The 8,082-nt window shown below is 45.2% G+C and overlaps 1 protein-coding gene and 1 long non-coding RNA gene across 2 annotated transcripts in view; one reads left to right on the top strand and one right to left on the bottom strand.

Moving 5' to 3' along the window:
• LOC140460045 (uncharacterized) overlaps positions 1 to 8,082 on the bottom strand; it is a 911,064-nt gene that overhangs the window by 465,889 nt on the left and 437,093 nt on the right. The window lies entirely within an intron of this gene.
• Positions 6,428 to 8,082, top strand: part of LOC140460283 (uncharacterized) — a 36,026-nt gene continuing 34,371 nt past the window's right edge. The window contains exon 1 of the long non-coding RNA XR_011953952.1: positions 6,428 to 6,530. This is a non-coding gene — a long non-coding RNA (uncharacterized lncRNA). The remainder of the gene's footprint in view (positions 6,531 to 8,082) is intronic.

Below are 8,082 nucleotides of genomic sequence, written 5' to 3'. Positions count from 1 at the left end.
CAGGTATGTGACGTCTCCTGGGTTGAGGGGGCGTGGTTGGGGAGGCAACCAAACAATCGGTGACGATGGGGGCGGGGCGATCGTTTTGCCGGCCCCCAGCCTCCAGAAAGGGGCTATTTTAAAAAGTTTCAACGTAGTGTGGTTTTTTTTAACTTTTCAGCCTGTTGTGAAATGTTATTCTGGACCTCTGGAAGGGTCAAACATTAGGAAAGTTTCAAACAGAAATAGAGGGATATTAAAAAATATAAACAAAAATAGGTAAGTTAACTTACAAAAGAGACCTCACACTAAATATCAAAAAGGACAGTGAAAGCTTCTGTTGGTATGCGAATGGGAACAGAGTCGCTGAGCTCAGTGTGGTACCTTGGAAGATGAAAACGGTGAGTTCATGGGGGAACATTGAAGTGGCAGAGATGATCTCAATTTTCATGTTGGCAGACAACAGAACTATTCCTATTAGAATTGGCAAGTCAGGGGCTATAGAAAGGGTAGAACCTAAACAATCAACGTTGAGAGGGTAAAGGTACACAGGAAACTATTTGGATTGAGGACAGACAAGTCCACTGGTGCTGATGGCCTACACCCTGGCTCCTGAAGGAAGTGGCAGCAGAGATAGTGAACTCATTAGTTACAATATTCCAAAAACCTCTTAACATGGGAAAGATTCATTGCGTTTATTTAAGACTGATATATATATATATGTTCCTGATTGTCAAGGGGATCAAAGGGTACGGGAAGAAAGCTGGAGAATGGAGTTGAGAAACATCTCAGCCATGATTGAATGGTGGAGCAGACTCGATGGACTGAATGGCCTAATTTCTGCCCCTGTGTCGTATGATCTTATGGTTCCATTGGATTGGAAAAATGCTAATGTAACACCTGTATTCAGAATGGGAGGGAGGCCATATGTGGGAAATTGCAGACCAGCTCGTTGAACATTTGTTATAGAGTCATAGAGATGTGCAGCACGGAAACAGACTCTTCAGTCCAACTTGACCATGTCAAAAGATATCCTAACCTAATCTAGTCCCATTTGCCAGCATTTGACTCATATCCCTCTAAACCCTTCCTATTCATTTACCCATCCAGATGCCCGTGAAATGCTGTAATTGTACCAGCCTCCACCACTTCATCTGGCAGCTCATTCCATACAAGCACACCCTCTACATGAAAACGTTGCCCCTTAGGTCCCTTTCACACCTTTCCCCTCTCATCCTAAATCTATTCCGACTAGTTCTGGACTCCCCCACCCCATTGAAAAGACCTTGTCTATTTATCCTATCCATGCCTCTCATTGTTTTATAAACCTCCATAAGGTCACCCCTCACCCTCCGAACCTCCAGGGAAAACAGCCCCTGCCTATTAAGCCTCTCCCAAATACTCCAACTCTGGAAACATCAGTGTAAGTCTTTTCTGAACCTTTCAAGGGACAAGGCAGGAAAATGGGGGTGATGAGCAGTCTTGATCGAATGACGAAGCAGACTTGATGGGCTGAATGGCCTAATTCTGCTCCTATATTTGTGAACTTTTGAACTCTGGAGCAGGCAGGACTTGAACCCGATCCAGGGTTAGGGTCACTACCTCTGTGTAACAAGACATCCAGAAAAATATCAAATCCTCCCCATCGGGGAATTGCACCCCCAGTCTCCTGAGTCACAGATGGGGATACTAACCACTACACTACCGAGGATGCTGGACAGTTGCAAGATGATGGGGATAGGGGTGGAGAATAGGTGGGTGTTTCAGGAACTATTATAGACATGAAAGTGTGAATGGCATCTTTATGTACTGTGTAAAAACAAGGACTGCAGATGCTGGAAACCAGAATCTAGATTAGAGTAGTGCTGGAAAAGCACAGCAGGTCAGCAGCATCCGAGGAGCAGGACTAAGCCAGCCAATGATCTGACCTGTGCCACACAAGCACAGTCCCCCTGGAGTGTTACCAGAAGTATGTTCAGGCTGTAGGAAGAGATCCAATTCCCAGTTTGACCTGGAATGTAATCCCCACAGACACACAGGGAGTGGTGATCCACTTGCTCCACATGTGGGAAGGGATTCACTGAGTCATTCAAACTCAAACACATCATTGACTTCCTACTGGACAGAAAGGATTAAACTTCTCAGCAACAACCGCTTTAAAAAAAGTTTCATTTTTATAGTCCTAGCGAGAATCACACTTTCTCAAACTGTGGGACAATCCTAGTGATGTTGAGAGACCAGGTTTGGAATGCATGGCCACCCAGGTAACAATGGTTGCTATGGGGCTCACAGTGATGACTGAGGGGCCTTTAGATGCTCGGTTGTTTCTGTGTTGTTGATGAGGCTTGGCCTCATGGGCTGCTCTCTGAAGTCAGATTCAAAATAAGTTTTGAAAATGATGAGAAAAATCATACCCAGAAAAGACAGTGAAAAACTGTTCACCATGGTAAAAGCATTGAGAATAAGAATGCAGATTTCAAATCCATTACAAGGAAGAAAATGTGATGTGAGAAAGAAATTTCACACAGTGAGTAAATAGATCTGGAAGACATCGCATGGAGCAGTTGTTGAAGCAGATTCAGGTAAGAGCATTGGAAAATTATTTGATGACAAGCAATGTACCAGTTTCCAAGGAAATGTCAGGAAAATGGCACAACATCAGAAAGCTCATTGAGATCGCTGCATGGACACGATGGGCTGAATGGCCTGCTTCTGTGATTTAGTAATTCAGTGGTTCATAATTGCTTATCAGGTCTTCGTCAGTCGTGAACGTCAAGCTAACATCTGCTATTTTGTATGGTCAATCAGATTGATGTTTTATAACTGCAGGGATTGGGACTAGGACCCCAGGTATTCACAGTATGTGCCAATGATTTAGATGAGGGAACAAATTGGAATATATCACAAATTGCAGATGACACGAAGCTGGGTGGAAGGGTGAGCTGTGAGGAGGATACAATGTTATTTGGACAGTCTGAGTGAGTGGGCAAATGTATGTCAGATGCAGTTAGTGTGGATAAACGTGAGGTTATCCACTTTTCTAGCAAAAATAGAAAAGCAAATTATTTGAATAACTGTAACCTGGGAGATGGGAAGGTTCACCAAGAACTAATCCAAGATGGAGGACCGGAAAATTTGTGGCTGTCAGAGCTGCTCCTTTTTTGAGGTATTTTCAGTGTTGGAGGCGATTTCCTTGAATTCCAGGAGCAGCAATTAATGTTTTATATGCTGATGCATTGTTTTGGAACTTTAGAGTAAAAACATCAACACAATAGCACTTTCAAAATGGAGAAAGACATCCAAAGGCAGCAATCACATGGTCTGTAAGGGAGAGAGAGAGAGAGAGAGAAAGAAACGTATACTACTAACGGATACAGCAGTGAATCTGCATAGTTACTGCCTTTGCTGTTTGAAATCATGTATCTCTGGACATCTTGGAAAAATTAACAAACAGCAAAATTCACAGCTGATCTTGGATGTACATGTGGAGGAGAGCTCACAGCACAGGAACAGATTAGTGCAGAGTTTTTAACGTGTAACCTTGCCGTACGTCTGCAGTAGTGAATAGAGTGGGTTCTTTCTTGATTATATGTTTTGAGATTTTAGAAGTTCACCAGCGAGTCCACAACAGGGAATGGCTAATCACCTGCTCCAGGCACAGGAAGGGATTCATCAATTCTTCCAGCCTGCAGACGCACTCGGGGTCCACACCAGGCACAGCATGCTCACCTGCTCTCAGTGTGGGAAGGGCATCACCCCCTCCTCCCACCTGCGGAGGCACCAGTGAGTTCATGTGCCATCACAGGGTGATTGAAGGAACAAGGGCCGAGTGCCATTATCGACTGGACTATCAACCCAGTTCTGGGGACTCCTCGGGACTCCTGGGTTTGAATCCCGCCACAGCAGATGGCGGAATTGGAATTCAGTCAGAAATCTGGAGTTCAGAATCTAATGATGAAATCATTTTCTGGGGAAAGAAAACCCTCTGATTCACTCATGTTAGAGTCTGTCTGCAACCCAATCTTGAGTCAGATTGGTTCTGTTTCCAAAGTAAGGATTTATAACATGTCACATGGATTGACTGCCTGAAGATTGTGTGCTTTTTGAGCAAAATATAATGTATCTGCAAATAAAATTCTGCAATTGCAATTTCACCCCATAAACTGATGTGTGTGCATGCATGAGAGCGTGTGTGTTTGTGCATAAGAGCATGTGTTTGCATTCGATCATGCTTGGTAACGTGTGTGAGTAATGGGTTACAAGCCAGTATGAGTGGGGTCACTTGTAGTGTGACATGAAACCAAGGTCCCTGTTGAGGCCATCCTCATGGGTTCCGTACTTGGCTATCAGTTATACAACACACATTGGAGAGGGCAGGGTGGGGCCTGTCTTTCAATTTACAGAAGGTGGGAGGCTCTGGATGCTGTGATCCAGGGCAAACACATCCTGGAGGACATTCGTTCAGAGAGATGGAGCTGGAAGCCAGGCTGCAGACATGTTGAGGGTAAAGTGGGAAAGTTAACCAGGCACTTTATTCTGGGAGATTGTCATTCCCTTCTGGAGAGAGCCTTTTGTTTGCATCAGTGGACAGGGTCAGGAGGGTGTAAGTGCAGGTCTGCCAGGTAAAGGGGATCTGAGAGAGGGCTGCAAGTGGGAGGAGCTAACTGGTTGGGCAGTGGGAGTAAAAACAACATTGGGGAGAGGGAGGTGGTGGTAAGGGACAGAACAGTGACAGGGATGGTCTCCGTTCTGTGCAGTTGTCAGCAGGAGCACAGATGGCATTGGTGTCTGCTTGGTGCCAGGATTTAGGAACCGATGTACTCAGGGCTGGAGAAGGTTGCAGTGGGTGTGGTCCAACAATGTCAGGAGGAGAGACCCTCTGCTGAGGGCACATGAGAAGTTAGAAACTACTAGGACAAAGCAGAACATCAAAGCTCCGGGCAGCACAGTGGCTCAGTGGTTCGTACCAATGACTCACAATGTCAGGGACCTGGGATCGGTCCCACTCTTGAGCAGCTGTCTGTGTGGACTTTAACACGTTCTCACCCTTCTATCTGCATGAGTTAACTCTGGGTGCAGTTCAGGGTGGATCAGCCGTGCTAAAGTGTCCACATATGTGCAACTGAGCATCCGTTAACCATGGGGAACTGCAGGAAAAACGGGTGGGTCTGGATGGGATACTATTTGGGAGGTCAGTCTGAATTTTATGGGCCAAATGGCCTGTCAGGATTATATGATTCTACTGCATTAGCCAAGCATCTATTGAGAAACAATTGCCTCAGGTCTGCTGTGGGTGGAGTGGGTTCCAATCCATGAGACACTGACACCAGTCCTGAGGAAGGTGAGATTTGTGCTGTCAGTCTCCCAAACTTTTGGTCCCCGTCCATTCTCTCTCCTCACACTCTGCACCTACCAATTCTCTATGCTCAGCCGCCTTCTCTCTCTTCCCCTCATTTTCTGCACTCCACCCTCTGTCCCCTGTCATTTTCTCTCTCTCTCGCTCTACCCCCACGCCCATGTCCATTCTCCCTCCCTTCTCCCATACTTTCTCGTGCCCTCTTTGGTTGCTGTATCTCTTTGTCAGGAAAGAGAGAGAATCGATAGTGATGACTCTACCTGGAAGACAGGGGTGCACAAGAAATGGCTGATCTTTAAAATTAAGAACAGCTAAAATGATAGATTCAGAAACATTGTTAACATCTAAAAGCATATTAATTTATTTTTTAAAAAGCTGTAGTCATGTTTCTGAAACTTGCATTGAAATAGACACATAGAGTCATACAGCACAGAAACAGATCCTTCAGTCCAACTCGCCTATGCCCTCCAGATATCCTAAATTGATCTAGTGACCCATTTGACAGCATTTCGCCCATATCTCTCTCACACCTTCCTATTCAGATACCCATCCTGACCCTGATGCCTTTCAAATGTTGTAATTGTAGCAGCCTCCACCACTTCCTCTGGGCAGCTCATTCCATACACACACCACACTCTACATGAAAGTTACCCCTTAGGACCGTTTTAAATCTTTCCCCTCTCACCCTTAACCTATGCCGTCTAGTTTTGGACTTCCTCTATCCTGGGGAAAAGACATACAAAGCCGGACGAAATTCAAAAGGAATAAAATGTCGAGCCACAGGGAAAAATAAAATTGTGGCTGCAGCTTTTTTTTCTCCTCTTGACATTTGGACGCTTAAAATCTGTCAGTTACGCCAGCACCTCCACAGAGCATACTGCGCATGCTTCTCGGTGTCAGCGACAACTGCGCATGTCCTGCGGTGTCAGCAATAACTGCGCATGTACTGCGGTGTCAGCAAAAGCACTGAGCATGCTCGTCGCTGTTCACGGAAACAGCGCTTGACTTCCTTCTGAAGGACCAATGGTGATACCCGGAGGACCGGAAGGAGCCTGGTCCTCCTGCCATTCAGAGCCGCCTCTTTGTCTGAACGCGGAAGTTGGGCCGTGAGTTTCTGAAGCTGCTGTTGTTCCTCTCTCTCTTTGAATGAAGATTGAGCTTCACCCCAGACTGCAACTCTGTCCAACATCTGTGGGTACGGCACTCTCTTTTCTCACCCACTTTTTCATTTCTTTTTCGTTCTGGGATTCAGTTGCTGACTTGCACGAACTGAAGGGAAAGGGAGTGAATCCAGGGAGGGGACAGACTTTGGAAAAGTTGGTTCACGTCTGTGTGTCAATTGGCAAACGCACAGCAAATGCAGTACCGCAATGTAAAGTTAAAGCCTCTTGCTTTAAAAAAAGGCAGAAAGAAGGTGCATGGTTTAAATGATAATATATTGGTATGTGGAGAAAGTGAGGACTGCAGATGCTGGAGATCAGAGTCAAGTGTGGTGCTTGAAGAGCACAGCAGGTCAGGCAGCATCCGAGGAGCAGGAGAGTCGATGTTTTGGGCACGAGCCCTTCATCAGGAATGATGTGTGGATGTACAAAGGGACCTCAGCATCCTTCTGCACCAGTTGTCAGACAGGTGCAGCAAGCAGTCAGCAAGGCAATAGGAATTGAGTTCAAAAATGGGGTTGACTTCCTGCAATGGGGCGGGGCGGGGTGGTCATTGAATATATTCAAGGCTGAGGTCATCTGACTTTTGAACAACAAAGAAGTGGATGGTTATGGGGAAGGCAAAAAAATGGTTTTGAGACCATTACAGAATCATACAGCACAGAAATAGACCCTTCAGTCCAACTAGTCCATGCTATGTTCGCAAACTAAACTAATCCCATCTGCCAGTGTTTGGCCCATATCCCTCTGTCATAAAGCTGGTCCTTTTTCTAAAAGCTGGTCCTTCTTCTCAAGGATACCGTGTCCTTGGTTTTTTTCAGAGTGGTGGTAAAACGGCCCCGGTCTCCAAAACGGATGGTTTTTTACAGAAATGAAAAGAGTATTGGTCGGCTTTTTTGTTTACACGTCAACAGGTGAGACTTTAGGCCCAAGCTTTTATGTTTTCGAAGTGACCTGCATAATGAAAGACAAGTGATCTATTGTGAAAGCTGAGGCCTTGTTTGAGTGAGTTCAGCAGTGGACTGTGTGGAGAAAGGAACAGCATAATTAAGTCTAGTTTAGATAGACTGAGTTCTGTGGGTATTCTATATTCTGTTCTTTGTGTTTCATTCTGTATTCTTGTGAATACATTTATCTGTTTTAAATCCTGGTAGTCAACCTAGCTAACTTTGGGTAATTTTCACTGTGCACTTACTGAAACAAATAGCAAAGTTATGGTCTGCGCTGCCTGCTTAAGAATGTTTTGAGTGGTCTGGCCTAGTCCATAACACGTCCAAACCTTTCCCATTCATGTCCTTATCCAAATGTCTTTTAAACGTTGTAACTGTACCTGCATCCCCACTTCCTCTGGACATTCATTCCACATACGAACCATTCTCCATGGGAAAACAAAGGTGTCCCTCCTGTCTTTTTAAAATCTTTCTCTACTCACCTTCAAAATTTGCTCCCTAACCTTGAAACCCCCACTCTAAGGAAAGGACAACCATCATTCACCTCATCTATACCCCTCATGACTTTATAAAGCTTGATAAGATCACCTCTCAACCTCCTATGCTCCAGTGAAAAAGGTCCCAGCCTATCCACCAA

Source organism: Chiloscyllium punctatum, chromosome 36 (genome assembly GCF_047496795.1).
Source record: "Chiloscyllium punctatum isolate Juve2018m chromosome 36, sChiPun1.3, whole genome shotgun sequence".
Taxonomy (NCBI): Eukaryota; Metazoa; Chordata; class Chondrichthyes; order Orectolobiformes; family Hemiscylliidae; genus Chiloscyllium; species Chiloscyllium punctatum.
This window is presented reverse-complemented; position numbering and strand designations above follow the sequence as displayed.